The sequence below is a fragment of the Oryctolagus cuniculus genome, chromosome 17 (genome assembly GCF_051225735.1).
Source record: "Oryctolagus cuniculus isolate XC-2025 breed Fujian yellow rabbit chromosome 17, ASM5122573v1, whole genome shotgun sequence".
Taxonomy (NCBI): Eukaryota; Metazoa; Chordata; class Mammalia; order Lagomorpha; family Leporidae; genus Oryctolagus; species Oryctolagus cuniculus.
In genome coordinates this window covers 70,120,715-70,140,968 of record NC_142883.1, presented here as the reverse complement: position 1 = coordinate 70,140,968, position 20,254 = coordinate 70,120,715, and the positions used below count along the sequence as shown (strand labels likewise).

Here is a 20,254-nt window from a genome sequence, read left to right as displayed (position 1 = left end):
TCTTTCTGGCTTCTGGTATCCTGGGATGTTCTACTGCTCACTATCCATGGATTCCCATTGGTGGAATGGCTGAACCCCCCCCTCAAGCTGCTTCTTTCTTTTTCAAGATTTAGTTAGTTATTTGAAAGGCAGAGTTAGAGAGAGAAGGAGACACATACATGCATACATACATACACCCACACCCACAGAGAGAGAGAGAGAGAGAGAGAGAGAGAGAATTCCCATCCACTGGTGGTTTACTCTCCAAATGTCACAACATCTAGGGCTGAGCCAGGCCAAAGGCTGAAGCCAGTAGCTTCATCTAAATCTCCCGAATGGGTGCAGGGGCCCAGGCACTTGGGCCATCTCCCACTGCTTTCCCAGGTGCATTGGCAAGGTACTGGATGAGAGGTGGAGCAGCCTGGTCATAAACTGGGACCACCATGCTGGCCTTCAGAGCTGTATCACAACTCCACCCCCTACACATACACACTCATGGCATCAATTGTGAACAAAAGACAAGATTCATATCATACAAGCTCTTCAAGCCTCTGATACCCTGCAAGCATACATAGGTGATCTGTCTCCAAACAGTCCAGGCATTCATTGGCAGGATTCATGGATGGCACGGTGCGTACCTGTGACTTCAGAAACACATGCATGGCATGCAGTGGATGCATTGGTCTGGCCTCCTGATGCAGTTGCGTATGATATGGATAGTTCAGAGGCAGTAGGTCCAGAAGTGATGATAACAGTGGATGGAGGGCCAGTGCTGTTGTGCAGTGGGTTAAAGCCCAGGCATGAAACCCCAGCATCCCATTTGGGTGCTGGGTCTAGTCCCAGCTGCTCCTCTTCTGATCCAGCTCTCTGCTATGGCCTGGGGGAGCAGTAGAATATGGCCCAAGTCCTTGGCCCCTTGCACCCATGTGGGAGGCCCAGAAGAAGCTCTTGGCTCCTGGCTTTGGATCAGCACAGCTTCTGCTATTGCAGCCATCTGGAGAGTGAGCTAGCAGATGGAAGACCTCTCTCTATGCCTCTCCTTCTGTATCTTTGTAACTCTGACTTTAAGTAAATAAATATTTTAAAAAGTAGATGGAACATGAGCTACAGCCTTAGACACAGTGAGCAGGAGGGCCAGAGAAGTAACTTCCTTGGAAATACCTGGAAACCACTCATGTTAAGCCTCACATATTCTTGGAGGGGCATTATAGACCTGTGGCTTGTTTACTGGCTATTCAAATGGGACATGTAGGAGACAACAAATCCCCACATCAGAGGTTGAGAATAAAGCATGAAAAACCACATAGAAGCACAAGAATGAGTCCAATAAAGGACCTTCTGTTGGTGAGTGGGTTATCTCCCTTGTTGGAGGGCACAGGAATGTGAACTGTCTATGCATAATCTAAGATCAGAAGAGAGAGACACTGAGCATCTAGATTAGCCATGAGCCCCTGGACCTCATGCTAACTAGATTCCTGGACAACTACCAGTTCATCAATGGGAATTTGAGTGCTGCAAGGGATAGGTATCAAAAGTTATCCTCTTGGGACACATTCTCCCCTTGATGTATTTAAGAAAATGTGTGAAAATGCTGAATGAATGTTTAAAGACACACATATATAACTTTGCAAATACCTTAAATACCTCTATACTTTGAAAAATAATGTTGAGGGGCTGTACTGTGGTGTGGTGGGTAAAGTTGTCGCCTGTAGGGCCGGCATCCTATATGGATGCTGGATCAAGTATCCGCTGCTCCAGTTTTTTTTTTAAGACTTATTTATTCATTTGAAAGGCAGGGTTACAGAGAGACAGAAGGAGAAGGAGAAGGAGAAGGAGAAGGAGAAGGAGAAGGAGAAGGAGAAGGAGAAGGAGAAGGAAAAGGAGAGGCACAGAGAGAGAGAGAGAGAGAGAGAGAGAGAGATTTTTCCATCTGCCGGTTCACTCCCAAATGGCTACAATGGAGCTGTGCCAATCCAAAGCCAGGAGCCAGGAGCTTCTTCTGGATCTGCCATGCGGGTGCAGGGTCCCAAGGACTTGGGCCATCTCCCACTACTTTCCCAGGCCATAGCAGGGATCTGGATCAGAAGTGAAGCAGCCAGGTCTTGAATGGGAGCGCATATGGGATGGAGGAACTGCTGGTGGTAGCTGTAACTGCTTTGCCACAGCATTGGTGACTGCTCCACTTCTGATGCATCTCCTGGCTAATGTGCTTGGGAAAGCAGCAGATGGCCCTAGTGCTTGGGCTCCTGCACCCTCATGGGAGATTTGGATGAGACCCCTTGCTCCTGGCTTCTACATGGCCCTGGCTGTTATGGTCACCTGGGGATTGAAACAGTGGATGAAGATCTCTCTCTCTCTCTCCTCCTCCCTCTCTCCCTCTCTCTTCTCTCTCTCTGCCTCTCCCTCTCTGTAGCACTGCCTTTCAAAAAATTATGAAATCTTTTGTAAAAAAAATAAAAAAAGAAAATATCATTTCTTACTTGTGAAGCTGTATCCTTCCTTCCAGGATGTTTCCCTCTCAAAGGAAGTAGGAAGTCAGGACTACCTTTAATTGACAAATGTGCACACCACAAAACCATGAAAACATATGTATCCTAGAAATAAATACAGATAGAAACCAATCCATAACACCCACATGACATTCACAACACATTGGGCTTACAAAAGTAATATACACAGCCCCCAAAGAGCTCACACAAAATTGGACATACACACTCAAGTTCTTTACATAGGGGTGAATGAGTCCTCCTCTTCTGTGCTGGAAAGCATGGAGGTCAGAAACACCTAGAGAGACCTTTTGCTGATATTTCCATTGACCATGGGATGACACCAATCACCATGGACATGTAAGTGCATCAGCCTTGACACCAGGGACCTCAACATCAGTGGGTTGTTGGCCATTCTTTCCTAAGAAAGAAAACCATGGCCACTCTTTTCCAGAAAGAAAACCCACATTTTGAAATACTCATGGTACTCAAAGACTTAGGGGTTGACAAGGGTAGGTGAAGCCTGGCCTCTCCCCCCAATCTATTCAGAAACTCAGTGTTTTGGGGGAGGTTATTTTGTAGGCACTAAACCTGGTTACCAGGTCATATGGCATGAGGCTGGAGGGATGGTCCTGCCACAACCAAAATGGGGATGTGTGCAGACTCCTCAGGCCAAGAAATTGGAACAGGCCTGAAGGTTACACACTCTGGGGAAGCCAGCTCTGGCCAAAACAGCATGTCCTAGAAAGACCGCCCAGGGGAACTGCAGGGCCAGCTCACTGACTCTCTTGGAAACAACTGGGGTCCACATGCTGTTCACCCTCCCCCCACTTTGGAGAGGCAGACAGGACCCATGGCTGGTTACCACCCCTTTCTGACAACATCCCATGTGAAAGCTATTCTTCACCAGGTAGAGGCTGGATGTCTGGTCTGAAAGCCCAGGAGGATGCATAAGAAGAGTACTAACTTAGGGACCATCAGTTCTAGGCCAAGTCACTTGGCAAAACTGTTGGAGGTGTGTGCATGTGTAAATTGCCCATGCACAGAGCCAGGAGTCAGGACCAAGGCCATGGGTCAGCACCAGACCCCTGTCCATCAGTCTTTCCAGGAGTCCCCTGCTTCAACATTGACAGATGGAGACTCATATGATGGCCACAACAAAAGTTAAAACTCTTAGACAAATACACATTACACACATCTGTAAATGTATATATGTATTAAACAAACCTCTGAGGAACTGTATATATTGTATATATACTCGTATTGGTCTACAAAACACAGGTAATGGTTCCTTTAACTGTGGAGCTGTATGCGATAATCTGACATTGCAGAAGGAAGGAATTTACTTCTGCCATTTTTTCTAGAGCTTACACACTCAAAAATACATGCAAACATACATCTCTTCAAAGTGAGTAGCAGAGAAATAATTCCATTAGTCTTAAATCCATGTTTCTGAAACAAGACAATGTACATATACAAACAACTACACACAAAATACCAGGGAACACACACATAGACACACATGTAGTGTATCTAGACTATTTGTCCAGGAGGCATGGGGCCCTCCACACCTCACTGGCAACCTTAGAGCATAACACACCTGGAGGCCCTTCACTGTCCATTCCAGGGGCCCTTAGTGCACACCAATAACCAGGGCCTTTTCACTAAAACAGCCCTGACAACAGGAATCTGAATCTTGGTGGGAAGATGGCCACTCTGTCCACCAAAGTAAAATACATCCTTTGAATCAGCTATGAGCCTGAGCGACTCAGATGCCAAACGAACTGAAGTTGTGCCTCTTTGTGGAGAATTTTCCCATGAAGAGAGCTATGTTCTGAGGCTGACTTGGAGGTAGTCTATGTAGGCCTCAGTTCTGATGACATAAGGCTGGTGGTACAGGTCTGCCACGTGAGAGTGCCCTGATGATAACTTGGAACTTCCAAGGCTCTCTTTGGTTGTTTATGGCCCCCATGCTTTCCAGGACAGGAAGGACAATGGTTAGCCAAAGGCTCATATGACTTCAGTCCAGACAGCATTCCACACTTCTCCTGGCCCATGATTGGCAGGCTCTGCTCTGTATGCTATTCATAGCTAAAATAGTGCTCTTGGAGAAATCCTGGCAAAAATACACCTTAAAATGTACATAAACATTGAACAAACTCCTAAAGATACATGCTTCACTATCTGACTACTTGTACCACTCTATAAACATAGCAAAAATGGTTCCTTTGCCTGTTGAATTGTATTCCTGCATCCAGGATGCTTCAACTCCTTAGCAGAAAATAATACATTAATGCCATCATTTCTGCAAATGTATACAAACACAAATACATACAACATGTACACCACAGGAACAAGTAAAAAGAAAGACATCTTATCCCACATGTATAAGAAATTATACATATACAAATAAGACACACAGCACATTAAAACACACAGTCTGACACACACACACACACACATTTACTTCCTTTGTCTACTGTCCATTTGGCCCTTCCCTCCAGTATTGGCAATATTGAGGGTACACATCCAAGGAATCCCTTCACTGAAATGGCCATGGATTCATGGCCACACCAATCACCAGGGACATGTCACTGAACTACCTATGGCAGCAGGTAGCTCATTAGGGAGCTCACCATTCTTTCCAAAGATGTTCAGTAGAAGGAAAACCACCTTTTGGTTAAGTCAAAGAGCTTAGAATCTCTAGTGCCGATAGGTCTGGCAGGAACTGGATCTCTACTCTAAGAACATTCTCTCACATTGTGTTCTCACTTCACCATGGAGACAGTACACATAGGTATGGTATAGCATGGCACCAGACTAGATGGACAACCCTCCAGGATGAGACTTCAAGGAGGATGTTCCAGACTTACAAAAGCCAGGGAAAGCCCCAGACCCTGAACACTATGTCCTATTACAAAGTTTGCTCTGCCTAAAACTCCCTTGCCTAGAGAGGCCAATGTAGCTACATGGAGGACTGGCTCACTGACTGAGAAACAACTAGAAACCATGTGTCTTAGGCCACCCACATTGAAACCCTAGCACTCCCAGCAACAACAAATCCTGGCATTACAGACTGAAGAGGGGCTTTCAGGCATAAAACAAAGCCCAGAGGACAAAAAAGATAATGATGGATGAACATGACCACATGAAATTTAAACATAACAAACAAGCAACATGAAAACAGCCAATGCTATGAGATTATCTCTGTGAGTGAGTGTGTGCAAAGGATGCTGCCAGCCCATTACACAGTGCCCTAGAAACACATACAAATTCTGTGTTTCTTTAAAGAAATGTTTAAAGGATTCTAGTTTAGCATTATCCATTATAATAAGGAATTCTGAGCAGTGGAGATTTCAGGCATTCAGTGAGAGAAGGTACCCTACATAAATTCCAATATGTCCATGCCCACAGTACTCTGGATCTGTAGTTCATTTGTGTTTTAATGGGGAAATCACAGGTGATGAAATATTTAATGGAAAAAGCAAGCTACATAACTTCCCCGGTTTAAAAATGGTATGCACATTTTTTAAAATAAAATCAAATGTGGACAAGCAAAGACACTAACTGAAACAATTTCAAAAAATGGGAATTAAGTGCCTTCCATGTCAACACTTTTCTGTTAACCAATTAAGCCCATGTAGTATTGTCAGATAGACACATTGGTCAATGAAGAACAGACACCCAACCAAATACGACTACACATTTCCACCTATAATCTGCTCACATAACCACAAACCTGTACTGAGAATGGCATATCCCCAAAGTCACATATGAGGTACAAGCCCACTATAATCCAAAATCACTTTCAAAGGACATGGACATGTGGCAAAATACACCTTATTCCACTAGAAAGCACATGAGAATATAAACACTATATGCCATCTAAGTCATGGCTTCACATTTGACTCAATCAAATACGCCCACACTGTCCAAATTTACAATGCCCAGAGCCCCAGATATATAACATTTTCTCAAGTAAACAATCTGCTCTGTATTATTACTCCCATATTTTCATCACTACTTGTTTTCTCTATAGTAGAAGCTGATATGGGAACAGGATAGACAGTTTAGCCACCTGCAGCCAATAATCTAGCACATATAGGAGCTTTGGTAAATTTACTATCTTTGCACTTCACCTGGCAGGTGTCTCAACAAATTTTAGAGCCACTAATTTCATCTTCATAATAGTTAATATTAAATCACTTACTATATTCAAATACCCAGCACCACCATTTGTATGATAATTATTATTTATAGTTATAATTCTCCTGGGACTGGCATTGTGGCACAGCAGCTTAAAGCCCTGGCTTGCAGCACCAGAATCCCATATGGGAGCCAGTTTGAGTCCCATATGCTCCACTTCTGATCCAGCTCCCTGCTAATGCACCTGAGAAGGCAGAAGAAGATAGCCCAAATCCTTAGGCCCCTGTACTCCATGGGAAACCCAGAAGAAATTCCTGAGTCCTGGATTTGGATCATCTCAGCTTTGGCCACTTCAGCCAATTGTCAATTGAACCAGAGGATAGAAAACTTATCACCCTCTCAGTCACTACTTCTCTCTGTAACTCTGCATTTCAGATAAATAAAATAAATATTAAAAAAAAAATAGAGGGGGCCGGCACTGTGGCTCACTTGGTTAATCCTCCACTTGCAGCGCTGGCATCCCATATGGGCACCGGGCTCTAGTCCCAGGTGCTCTTCTTCCAGTCCAGCTCTCTGCTGTGGATGGGGAGGCAGTGGAAAATGGCTCAAGTGGTTGGGCCCCTGCAACCACATGGGAGACCAGGAGGAAGCGCTGGGCTCCTGGCTTCATATTGGCATAGCTCCGGCCATAGTGGCCATTTGGGGGGTGAACCAATGGAAGGAAGACCTTTCTCTCTGTCTCCTTCTCTCACTAACTCTATCTGTAAAATTAAAAAAAAATACATAGGGGCAAGCATTGTGGTGAGCCAGTAAAGCTGCCACCTGCAGTGCCAGTATCCCATACGGGTGCCGATTTGAGTCCCAGCTGCTCCAAATCTGATTCAAGTCACTGCTATGGCCTGGGATGGCAGTGGAAGTTGGCTGAAATCTTGGACCCTTTCACCTGCACTGGAGACCCAGAAGAGGCTCATGACAAGTGGCTTCAGTCTGGTGCAGCTCCTACTGTTGTGGCCATTTGGGGAGTGAATCAGAGGACGGAAGATGTTTTTCTCTGTTTCTCCCTCTCTTTGTCCATAACTCTGCCTCTCAAATGAATAAAATCTTGTAAAAAATATTTTTAAAAAAGGAATGAATCAAATCCCTTAAAACTCTTCCTTGATAAAACTATAAGTAAAAATATTACATAACTTTGTCAAGGTTAATTTAGTTTAACATTTTTCATATCCTTATGGCATATCTGTGTCAACTAGCATTCCAAGATGCTACATCATCCATTATAGAAAAACTACTATACTTTCATGACTACACCCTAATCTTATTTTTAACTAGCTATTGAATTCTTTACATTATTTCACCTATGCTAACAACCAAATTAACCCATAAAAAGAACTGCAGATCCCCAAGAAACACTATTTATTGTCTTTTATTATTTATTTATTATTACTCAAATCTTATTTGCACATTCATATTTACAAATTATATACATAGGAAAGATGAAATTAACTACCCTTCTTAACCATAAAAGATACAGGACACCAAAAATATTGAAGCTCTGAATGCACAGAAATTGGGACTTAAACTTTGGCTCTTATATACTCCCTTAGAAGATTTAAAACCAGAAGGATTATTACTGCACACAGTAGATAATAGAGTCCTCATACCTATAGAAATACCAATCGATATATTACTTTTATCTGAAGATGTCTTACACTCACAACCAGATCCACCATTTCATCTCAAAACAAATCCCGGGGCCAGGGCTGTGGCACAGCAGGGAAAGCTGCTACCCACAGTGCCAGCCCCCCATGTAGGCAGCACTGCGAGTCCCAGCTGCTCCACTTCCAATCCAGCTCTCTGCTATTACCTGGGAAAGCAATAGAAGATGTCCCAAGTACTTGGGCTCCTGCTTCACTGTGGAAAGACCCAGAAGAAGCTCCTGGATCCTGGCTTTGGATTGGCACATCTCTGGCCATTGCAGTCAATTGGGGAGTGAACCAGTGGATGGAGGACGTCTCTTTCTCTCTGCCTCTCCTTCTCTCTCTGTGTAACTCTGATTTTCAAATAAAAATAATAAATCTTCAAAAAAATTTCCCATCCCAGGATGCTTTCATGAGGCAACCTTCACATCTACCCGACTTGGCCTATACTATGAAAATGCTCTGACATGTATGGGTCCAACCATATCTCCATGTCTTCAAACCAGTACTACTAAAACACTTTGAAAACTGACAGATATCTGTGTTACATCATTATGAATCTAATACTTCAATATTGAAAGCAAAAATATTTCAGTAATGAAATGCCACAATTAGACACACAAATGTAATTAATTAATAGGATCTCAATAAAATTAGCAACATTTATTTCTCCAACTAAAATTCTCTAAATATATTTAACCCTCAAACCCATATCGACATATACTGGATCACCAACGATGAAATTCCATGAGAAACTGAATGAAAGTGCAGTCACCTTTGTTGTTGCCCTTACAGTAACAGGATTCCACATCGTAATTATCATCTTATCCCCTAACATTTTATTCCCATCTCCCAGCTGCCCAGCCAACAATCAATTCATCTACCTTTAACAGTGATGGGTGCAACTCATTCTTAAATAGTGAATGACAGCACTGAAGTATGAACCAGGTCTCTAACACTAACCTCACTCATATTCTGTGATTCTACAAATCAACCAGGACAGTTACCATGTACATGCTCACAAACAACCCAAATATCAGTTGTCACTACTAGCTATCATTCTTTTAGCAGAAGCAGTAATTACTGGCCTCTGCCATAAAACCAAAGCATTTCATCCACTTCCTCCCTTAAGATGCACCTGTCTCATTTATTCCTTTGATAGTAGTTATTGAAACTACTAGCCTATCTATTAATCCACACCTCTAGCCATCCAATTAACAGCTAGCATTATAGCTCTTCACTTACATTGTATTGGTGGGGCCTCTAATCTTGACATGCATCAGTTCTGCAACTGCTACAATCACATTTATTCTAATTCTAGATGTTCTTGAACTCACTGAAACCCCAATCCAAGCACCCGTATTTCCACTCTCATGGTTAATGACCCATCAAACTCATGCCTATCATATAATTAGCACCAGCTCCAACTACAAAAGAGGGCATTGCCAGGTCTGTTGCTTTTTTTAAAATTTTTATTTATTTATTTATTAACTTGAGAGGTAGAATTACCAATTGAGAGAGAGAGAGACAGAGAGAAAGTTCTTCCATCTGCTGGTTCACTCCCCAAATGGCAATGGCCAGAGCTGGGCCGAACCAAAGTCAGGAGCCAGGAGCTTCTTCTGGATCTCTCACATGGGTGTAGAGAACAAAGGATTTGGCCCTCCTTCCATTGCTTCCCCATTTCAGAATCAGAGAGCAGGATTGGAAGCATGAACTGGCACCCGTATGGGATGCCAGCCAGCACTGCAGGTAGAGGCTTAGCCTGCTGCATGACAAAACCAGCCCCTTGTTAGCTCTGTTTCTATCATACAGCTTCATGATAGGTTTCCATTTTAATTCTTCTATTCTACCATTCCTAGCCTAGGAACTAAAATAATAACAATATACCAAGGATGATGATATAGTCTGAGAGCAATACAATTAAGGGCCATCATAATCCCATTTTCAAAAAAGGATTAAGATATGAAATTTTTCATTCTATCAGCAGTTTTTTGCCCTTACAAGATTATTCTGAGCCTTCTATCCATTATGCCTAGTCCTAAAGCTACAACCTACCAACAAGCATCTGTGCCCTAATCTACTAGAATTATCTTTACTAAACACATTAACCTCAGGAGTACCAATTACCCGAGCTCACTAAAGTTTCATAGAAGAAAACAAAAATAACATACAAACTCCACTAACTATAATCAAACTTGGAGCTGATTTTACATCTACAAACTTCAGAATATTTCTTTTTTTAAAGATTTATTTTTTTATTTGAAAGTCAGAGTTACAGAGAAAGAGAAGGAGAGGCAGAGAGAGAGAGAGAAAGGCCTTCCAAAGGTGGTTCACTCCGCAGTTGGCCGCAATGGCCAGAGATGTGCCAATCAGAAGCCAGGAGAGAGGAGCTTCTTCTGGGTCTCCCACGTGGGTACAGGGGCCCAAGAACTTGGGCCATCTTCTACTGATTTCCCAGGCCATAGCAGAGAGCTAGATCAGAAGTGGAGCAGCCAGGATTCAAACTGGTGACCATATGAGATGTCGTCATTGCAGGTGGCAGCTTTACTCGCTACACCGCAATGCCAGCCCCAGAATATTTAAATATATCTTTTACCATCTCTGAGGTTGTGTATGGTTCAACATTCTTTACAACCACAGGATTCCATGGCCTATTTGTAATTTAGATCTTACTTTCTCATAACAATTAAAATTTCATTTGATATGAAACCATCATTTTGCCATTGAAACTGATGCCTGATGCACTTTGTGGACACAGTCTGATTATTCTTACACATCTCTCTTTACTTATGAGGATCATAAGTATGTTATATATGTTATTCTTTTAATATTAACTACTGCTACTGGCTTCCAATGTATTAGCTTCAGTTTTAACCTGAAAAAGAATAATGAAACTTACTCTCTCCCTGACAATCCATATATCTGTAGTGCTATTTCTTGGAACCACCATAATCTGGTCGTAGCAATTAAATATTTACATAAAAAATAAAGTCCATACAATATTTAGATTTGATCCTATAGCCTCTGCCCAGCTGCCATTATCCATAACATTCTCTTTTAGGCATTACAGTCTTTCTATTCAGCCTAGATACTACCATCTTACTTCCCCTGCCATGGGTACTGCAGAAAAACCTAACACTTGCTCTTACCATAGAACTAATTATAGTTTCCATTTTGGCCCTAGGTCTAGCCTATGAATGAATTCAAAAAAGACTAGAATGAGTGTAATCATTAAAATTAATTTTTTCAACACATTAGGTTAAGGTATTCTATTATCACCAATATGCCTTCAAACCTATAGGAATATTATTTTAGCATATGTTGCATCCTTACAAATACTATCATCAGTATACTGATATATCATCACTTTTGCCTTTATAAGGTACAATATTATATGCATTCATTTTAGGAACCCTTGTAATCCTAAATGCTCATTTTATCGTATCATGTATAATATTCATTGCCTACTAGTATTTGTAGCCTATGAAACCACTGTGGGCTAAACAAAATTAATAATGGCATCCAACACTTATGGTCTAGATAATGTATAAACTTAACCCTTCTCCTAAGATAAAAATTATGTAACTTACAATTACACTTATTCCCATAACAATGTACTCAATACCACAATACTCTGAATCAACATAAACACACACAACTTATAGACTACTTCATAATCCTATTTATTATAAATAAACCAATTATAAAATAAGCTGTTTCTCACCCACCTTCCTCTCTGATCCTTCCTGATACCACCTCACAGTTTCCCTTAAAAATCAGAGTGAGTATCCCCTTTCTAAAGGACACCTTCCATGAAAGTGATAAAATACTAATCTTTCTATAGATATTCTTAATTATGACATTCACAGGCACAGAAGTAATTATATTCTATATACTTTTTAGTCAACAGTAATTTCAACCCAAGTAATTATTACCCAATGAGGAAACTAAATAGCATTTAAATGGAAATCCATGCATAATAACATTGATAGTAAGAAGCAAAAATGTCCCTATACGATCTTCAACTATGATTACAAGAAGCCCATGGCCTCTATTGCCAGGTCAATATTCCTTGCAGTCATACTGTTAAAACTAGGAGGCCATGGTATAACATGAGTCACTATAATCTTAAATTTCTTAAACAGACTATAGAGCCTATTTACTTCTTAGAGGATCCCTATGAGGAAAATCATAACAAGCTCCATTTCTCTCTGCCAAACACATCTAAATCACTGAGCACTTTTACATTAGTCCCTCTACTGATGTCATATCTATAAAATACTCTTTATAGCTGTCCTAATGTTTGCATGAACAAAAATATTCTTAAATCCCAAAGCATTAAAATTACTTGGACAGAGGCTGCATGTTGGGCCTGCTGACCCAGGTAGATGCACAAGCAGGGAGGCTAATTTAGGTCCCAGCACTTGAGGGTTAAGAGTGTCAGTGCAGCTAAAGGAGGTGGTTGGGGACTGCACTGCCCATGTACAAGGCCAGGACAGGTTAGGAACCAGAGCCTTCTTCAGTGCAGCTCCTTTCTGAGGTTTCCAGATGTCTCCTGGATCATCAATAACAGGTCACAACCTGTATGGTGGGGCCAGTGCTGTGATACAGTGGGCTAAGCTGCCACCTGCAATGCCCGCATATCATATGCGTGCTGATTTGAGTCCCAGCTGTTCCACTTCCAATCCAGTTCCCTGCTAACGTGCCTGGGAAAGCAGAAGATGGCCCAAGAAGATGGTCCCTGCATCCATGTGGGAGACCCAGATGAAGCTCCTGGCTCCTGGCCTTGGCCTGGCTGCTGGAGCAATGTGGGGAGTGTACCAGCAGATGGTCTCTCTCTCTCTTTCTCTCACTGCCTTTCCATTTTTCTCTGTCTTTTTTTCTCTCTCACTCTCACTGCCTTGCAAATAAAATAAGTAAATGTTTAGAAAAAACCCGTATGTTGCCCCTAGTGAAAACAACCCTCTTGTGGTAATACTTAGTTATGTGCGTTTGTGTAAATGGGCAGAAAAATTGAAGGAACCTCTAAGGTACACACATAACTGCATAAATACTCACATGAGTCTAGATATAGAGAAAGTTGTCCCTTTACTTGCATGGATATATCCTTGGGTCCAGGATGCTTCAACATCCTAAGAGGAAGGAATCTATTACTACCATAGTTTCTAGAAATGTATACACACAAAATATGTACACACATTATATAATAATATAGCTAGGAATAAACCTACAATTCCTAAATATATGAGTTTATAACAAGAAACTATACACATATACTAAATACACATGAAATGCAAGGAACACACACAATCTCACACTCATCACACATACACACACACAGTAATCTTTATGTCAGGCAACACTGGGCCCACCACACACCTGATAGAGATCATGGGGGCATAAACACCCAGAGAGTCCCTCTGCTCCCAGACACAAGGGACCCAGACACCAATCACCAGGTCCATATCACTGAGACAACTGACAGCAGGTTTGTCACTCTCAGTGTGGAACTGGCTACTCTTCCCAAAACTGTCCACTGGAAGGAATGAATCCTCTCAGTAACCTATCAGGTGTTCAGGTTCTCAGGTGCCACAGGGGTGGCTGCAGCTGGGTCCCTCCCTGGAGAACATTCCCTCATTCTGTGTTCTGAGGTGACCATGGCAGCAGTGCATGTAGGCATGAGCTCAGATGTCTAAAGGAGAACTCAGCCTGGCTGCCAGTGGAGAGTGGGTGTTTGGGGACTTTACAGAGCCAGGGAAAGGCCCCATTCACTGAAGGCTACACAGGGTGAAAGGCCCTTGGAGTCTGTCAGGATTTTTCCCTGAAACAGTCCTGATTCCATAACAACTTCATAGCCTGACCTGATGTCCACCCATTATACCCTTCATTGATAGATACTTTTGTCAAGTAAATCTGGCTAAAATATGAAGTGAGACAGTGAAGAATCACCCGCCTGAGAACATCCTGGAAAACGAGAGCTTCTCTGCTGCTATTTCCCTCCTCAGGCATCAGCGCCCAGTCAGGAGCCTCAGGTTGCAAGGAAAGGAACCAAGGGTGTGCTCTTCAGGAGGGACGCACCTGCGGCAGGAACAGCACAGCCAAGGGGCTTTTGGGCACCACCTCCAGGCCGCTTGCCCACGGTGCAGGACGCTCACAATTGTTGACTTTTTGCCTGCTGCCCCCCTGCTGGACGCCAGATGAATCGCTGCTCATCAGTAGTCACAGATTTCAGGTCCTGGCTTCCCAATTACCCAAGGAGTTGGGGAGCAGTGAGTAACCTGTGCATGCGTCATTGCAGATGGAGACCAAAAGAAGCAAAGACACTGTTAGTGTGTCAGTGCCTCCTGATGTGCTTTACACCTGCAGAGAACAACTGGAATTCAAATGTTACCAAATGCCATTTACTGGACCACACAAAAATAGTCACAGGTCTAGCAAAATATGTACAAAAGTTATCTCCAAAAAGCTACAAAATACAAGGTAGCTTTTATGATCTATAAACTGAGTTTGAAAATATCTCTGCTTTTCTCCTCAACCTGATCTGTAGGGCATCCCCAGATTTCTCCAGAACTGTCTGATACTGACACATTTATATACACCTAGAATTCCAGACCTTCTGGGGCCAAGACAGACCAATGTCACTGGGTTAGAGGTCAAGGGTTGGGCCTTCCCAAATGGATGCATGAGGTGTGACTAATGTGAGCTCTTCCACTGTTGGATTGAGGTATGTCCCAACCACTGGAGGAAACTATGGACACAAACTACCCATGCACAAGGCCAAGAGCCAGTTTTACATCTATGGCTGCAGTCAGCCAAAAGTCCCTACAATCTCAGTAGGGCCGTAGTTCACCAATGGGAGGTTAAAGCTTGTATTATGTCCATAGCAAAAATGACAATCTTAGACAAATACTTACCTATATCCACACAGGGAAATGTAAGAAAATATTGAGTGAATCCTTAAAGACATATATTTAACTGCATAAATACTTAGATATGTCTATAAAATATAAATAAATTTCCTTTACCTATATAGCTGTAATTTCACATCTGGGAGACTTCGACATTCTAAGAGGGAAGAAATGTTACTGTCATTATTTGCAGAAATGTCTACTTACACACAACATGTATCAATATATTTACTTATATATACAAAGACATATCAAAAATAATACAAACAGGAATAAACCTATGACTGCCAAATACACAAGTTTATAAGTGTACAAATACAAATGAATTAATAATATACACAACACAGAGACACTTAATCACTGTCTACTGGGACAAGCATGGCATCATAAGCATCAAGGCTTCCTTTGGGAAGTGGCATTATGTTCTTAAACTGTGTGTATGAAATACACAAAATTTGTTCCATTTATATAAATTTTAAAAATTTAAAAATACTTTAAAAACATGTAAACTGCCAATTCCGTGGCTCACTAGGATAATCCTCTGCCTGTGGCACTGGAACAACGGCTTCTAGTCCTTATCGGGGCACCGGATTCTGTCCCAGTTACTCCTCTTCCAGTCCAGCTCTCTGCTGTGGCCCAGGAGTATAGTGGAGGATGGCCCAGGTGCTTGGGCCCTGCACCCCATGGGAGACCAGGAGAAGCACCTGGCTCCTGGCTTCGGATTGGGGAAGCGCGCTGGCTGTAATGCACCAGCCGTAGCAGCCACTTTGGGGGTGAACCAACGGAAAAAGGAAGACCTTTCTCTCTGTCTCTCACTGTCTAACTCTGCCTGTCAAAAAAAACATGTAATCTAACACACACATATTTAATATATTTGTCCTTGGGCTACTGGATCCTCTACTCCCCTACTAGCAAGCTTGGGGCATAGACACCCAAGCAGCTCTTAGCTAACACCAATCACTAAGACCTTGTCACTGAACCTGCCCTGACTACAGGAACCTCACTCTTAATGAGGAGCTGGCCACTGGCCATTCATTCCAAAGATATTCACCAGAGGGAAAATAATTTGAATTACCCTTGGGGCTCAGAGACTTGGGTGCCAATGCGGGTGGCTGGAGCTGGCTGACTTCATTCTGGGTTCTGAAGTTACCCTGGAGGCAGTACACATGTGCACCAGGTAAGGTGGCAGCCCTGTGGGGCTGGACAGCAAGGTGGGAATCTGGAGACTTCCCAGGGACATGGAAAAGCCCAAGACCTGGAATGTTATATCCTAAATCTTCTAGGTGGGCTCATTGTTTTTCCTTGTCTCTGCCTTTTATGTCAGTAGGAATAAGTAGGAGAATGCTAGTATAAAATTCTTCTTTTGTCTTACGCCTGGAAACTGATACATTTCTAAGATGCCCTTAATGTATTTATAATCTTGGAGAAAGAAAAAAGCAGTTCAGCTAACAGATTGGGGACAGAACAAAAACAGCAAAAAACTACTTGCTATTCCTAAACATGTGTTGAAACTCTTCACTCTGCACCCCAAGAGCATGGGCATCACGCTCATTCCATTCTCCTTCTCTCCTTGCACCCTTTTTAAAGACTTACTAATTTCAAAGGCACAGTTACAGAGCTGGAGAGGGAGACATATAGAGAAAGAGATCTTCTGTGTGCTGGTTCACACAGGGCCAGCACTGAAGCACAGTCAGTTAATCTGCACCCTGGCTTTCCATATGGGCTCTGGTTCAAGTCCCAGTTGTTCCACTTCTGATCCAGCTCCTTTCTAAGGCACCTGGGAAAGCAGTGGATAATGGTCCAAGTCTTCGGGTCCCTGCACCCACATGGGAGATCCAGAAAAAGCTCCTGGCACCTAGCTACAGATTGGCCCAGCTCTGGCCATTGCAGCCATTTGGGGAAACAACCAGCAGATGGAGGACCTTTCTCTCTGTGTCTCCCTCTCTCTGTAACTTTGACCCTCAAATAAATAAATAAGTAAATCATTTTTTTTGACAGGCAGAGTGGACAGTGAGAGAGACAGAGAGAAAGGTCTTCTTTGCTGCTGGTTCACCCTCCAACAGCAGCTGTAGCCCGTGCGCTGCAGCCAGCGCATCATGCTGATCTGAAGCCAGGAGCCAGGTGCTTATCCTGGTCTCCCATGCGGGTGCAGGGCCCACGCACTTGGGCCATCCTCCACTGCACCCCCGGGCCATAGCAGAGAGCTGGCCTGGAAGAGGGGCAACCAGGACAGAATCCAGTGCCCTGACTGGGACTAGAACCCAGTATGCCGGTGCTGCAGGTGGAGGATTAGCCTATTGAGCCACGGCACTAGCCATAAATAAGTATATCTTTTTTAAAAAAAAATTACCATGTATCAATAAACAACTTGTCTTCTGCTTCCTTCATGCTTCTGAGTCCATCCTTTGGGAGGGCTCAGGTGGGCTTGTTTCTCATCCAGTGCAATACACACTCACTGGTTTCTATCAAACACTTAGAGCTAAATGGTGTTTGTGGTAGAAGGAATGACTTAAGCTTACCTGTTTGATGAGGGCTACAGGTTTTGAACAATACAGTCAACTCTCCATAGCTGCAGGTTCTGCCTCTGTAGGTTTCTAATATTTATAATATTAGAAAAATAATATTCTAATATTCTGATATAAATACTAACATTTATACATTGTATATTTGTTACTTATATTCAATATATCTTCGTATATGTGATTACATACATTAGTATCGGTATATTAATCACTATAACTTCTAAGTAAAGAAAATGAATTACAGTAAGCATTATTTTACAAAAGCAAGCCGCACACTATCATCCATCCAACCGCTAACTGCGACCATGTACCCGGTTAATCAGCCCCAACTGTAACCTTCTGAGCGTCCGTTGGTCCCCCACTCTCCACCCCCACCTCCCCCTCCAGACGCGCCGCTTGGCTAACCTCATTAGATGATATAAAAGTGGACGATGGGGGGCGCTTGACAATTGGCGCTAACGCACATGGGACAGAGCTGACCAACTGACAGGAGCTCAAAGGTGCACGGACCTGGACCACCTCCACCTCGCTCAACAAGTAGGGGACATCCCGCGAGGCCCTGGTCATCTGCCTTGGAGCTCTCTCCAGCGCAACTGCCCCCAACTGCACGAGGGCCGGCTCCCTGAGGGGGCACCTCCCTCGTGACCTCGGCCACGCGGGCCAGTCCCCGGGTCTGAGCTGGATCTCACCAGAGCAGCCTGTCAGGGGCGCCTAGAGCCGCGTAGCCTCATGGACCAGAAAGTCCTGTGGGCGGGCGGCCTGGGCTGTGGAACTGAGCCCTAGAGGGACTCGCACAACTGATGTGATCCTGTCAGAAGGTATTTTGGGCTTTAGCTCAGAAGAGAGGAAATGACTGATAACCTTGACTACACAAAGTTTAAACAAAATCCACAGGCAAGATAAAAAGACAGCAAAATTGATGTGAGAAACATTCCTTCCAATGACTTGGCATTAAGGATTTTGTTTAACCATTACATACTGCCTTATAAACATGTACAATTTGCATGTGGTTTTTATTTTTTCTTTTAAAAATTTATTCACTTGAAAGCCAGAATTACAAAGCAGTACAGTGAGATCGAGTTTCTATCTGCCAGTTCACTCCCAAAACGGCTGCTACAAGTCAAGCCTGGGCCAGTGCAAAGCCAGGAGTTTAATCCAGTGTCCCAAGTGAGTGGCAGGGGCCCAAGCATTTGGGCCATCTTGCTCTGCTTTTCTTAGGCCATTAGCAGAAATCTGGATTGAGAGTGGAGCAGCAAGGATGTTAACCAGCACCAATATGGGATGCCCCGCATTGCAGCTGGCGGTTTGACCCACCATGCCATACATTTATAGGAAAGTATATTGATTTCAGCATTATATATTATAATAACCAAAAACTGAGGCAAAGGAAAAACAGGCATTCTGTAGGAACAGCCAGATTAAATAAATTCTAATGCATCTGTACAGCTTATTACTATGACTTTGCAGCTTATTTTTAGTGAGGTAAATATTGTTCATGCAATGTTGAATAAAAGTACAAATTACAGGGGCTGGAGCAGTGGCGTTGTAGACTAAGCCTGTGCCTATGGCGCCAGTTCATAGCCCCACTGATCCTCTTCCAATCCAGTTCCCTGTTTAAGGGCTGGGAAAGCAGTGGAAAACAACTGAAGTGCTTAGGTTCCTGCAGCTGCACTGGAGACCAGAAGAAGCTCTTGGCTCCAGGCTGTGGGTAGGCTTACCTCTGGCCGTTTTGGGTATTTGGTGAGTGAACCAATGGATAAGATCTTTCTCTCTGTCTCTTCTCTCTCTAACACTGCCTGTCAAATAAACAAAATCTTTAAAAAAATGAAAATATACATTTATCTCTTCAGAAAACAAAGGAATAAAATTACAAAAACAACAGAAATTTTATAAACATAAAAATTAAATTGCAAGCTACTGAACACTAGCCAATTGAAAAAATAAAACAGGAAATCAGGAAGTGTCTTGAAAGAAATGAGAATGCAAATATAACATATCAAAATCTGTGGAATATAGAAAAAGCAGTGTTAAGAACATAGTTTATAGCAATAGAGCTTATACCAGAAAAACAAAAGAATGTCAAATTAACAATGTAATGATGGAAATCAAGGGCTTAGAAAACAATGACAAACCAAACCCAAAATTACCAGGAGGCAAGAAATGACATCAGAGCAGAAATTAACGAAACTGTAACAAAAATAAAAGAGCAACAAAATGAAAAGGTTTTTTTTTTTAAGAAACAAAATAGGCAAACCTTTAGACAAACTAACAAAAAGAAAAACTAAAATAATAAGAGATAAAAGATGTTACAACTGACACTACACAAATACAGAGGATCATAAGCAACCACTATGAACAGCTAAATGCTAACAACCTTGAAGAAATGGATAAATCCCTGGATATATATGACCTACCAAGATTGTAGTAAGGAGATATAAAAAATCTGAACAGACATATGGCAAGCAATGAGCTGAAGGAGGAATGTAAGAACTTACATGAGTGAAACTTTCAAGATC

General features: G+C 42.6%; 1 long non-coding RNA gene across 1 annotated transcript in view; it reads right to left on the bottom strand.

Annotated features, from left to right (window-relative positions):
- Positions 1-14,267: 14,267 nt before the first annotated feature.
- Positions 14,268-20,254, bottom strand: part of LOC149121358 (uncharacterized) — a 33,150-nt gene continuing 27,163 nt past the window's right edge. Inside the window, exons 3-5 of the long non-coding RNA XR_016223771.1 lie at positions 17,736-17,810; positions 15,334-15,373; positions 14,268-14,586 (exon numbers count right to left, since the gene is read on the bottom strand). This is a non-coding gene — a long non-coding RNA (uncharacterized LOC149121358). The remainder of the gene's footprint in view (positions 14,587-15,333; positions 15,374-17,735; positions 17,811-20,254) is intronic.